Here is a 770-nt window from a genome sequence, read left to right on the forward strand (position 1 = left end):
GATTTTCTTAAAATATATAATATTATTTTAAAATCCAAAAAATAGTGAATTAAATCCAGTGCAACAAAATACTAACTTACTTTTGAATGGCATGATTATTATTTTTAGAAATAAAATGTATATTTAAAGAGATGTAAAAGAAATGTGTCAAATCATGAAGTAGCTAGAATACAAACAAGTGACTCAACATCCCCTAATAATCTTACCAAAACATTTCAACCATTTATTAGCTTTTCTTTTGTGTCATAGTACGTATGCTAATATCACTTTGTTTTGTAACGCCAATCAAACATTAAGATAGTGACATAGGAACGCATGCTCTACATTAATAAGCCAAGGCCTAAAAATATTTTATATTCAAGTACCAATACCATCCTTTAAATTATGCAGCCAAATTTCTCTTACTTAAAAGGTTAAAAAGGAAAAATAAAAAATAAAGAAAAGAAAAGAAACAATGATAAATTAAAGAAACCACCTCCGTTCTTCCCTACCTTTAAGTTATTAATATTTTAGTAATATAGTTTACTTATTTCAATAAGAGGAGTGATCAAGGCCAACAATTTTTGTGATTTGTAGTCATCAAATAGTCATCAATGATGATTTTAATGGTGTATGATTTTATTCAATGACTCACTTTTCTTTACTAATTACATGCTGGACAAAATTTAATAAATTTTGCTGGTTACATGCTGGCCCCTAGACTTTTCCATACAGAATATCATTGATATTTTATAAAAAAAAATATATTTTTAATTATAAAAAATAAAATA

The sequence above is a fragment of the Arachis ipaensis genome, chromosome B02 (genome assembly GCF_000816755.2).
Source record: "Arachis ipaensis cultivar K30076 chromosome B02, Araip1.1, whole genome shotgun sequence".
In the NCBI taxonomy this organism is placed as follows: Eukaryota; Viridiplantae; Streptophyta; class Magnoliopsida; order Fabales; family Fabaceae; genus Arachis; species Arachis ipaensis.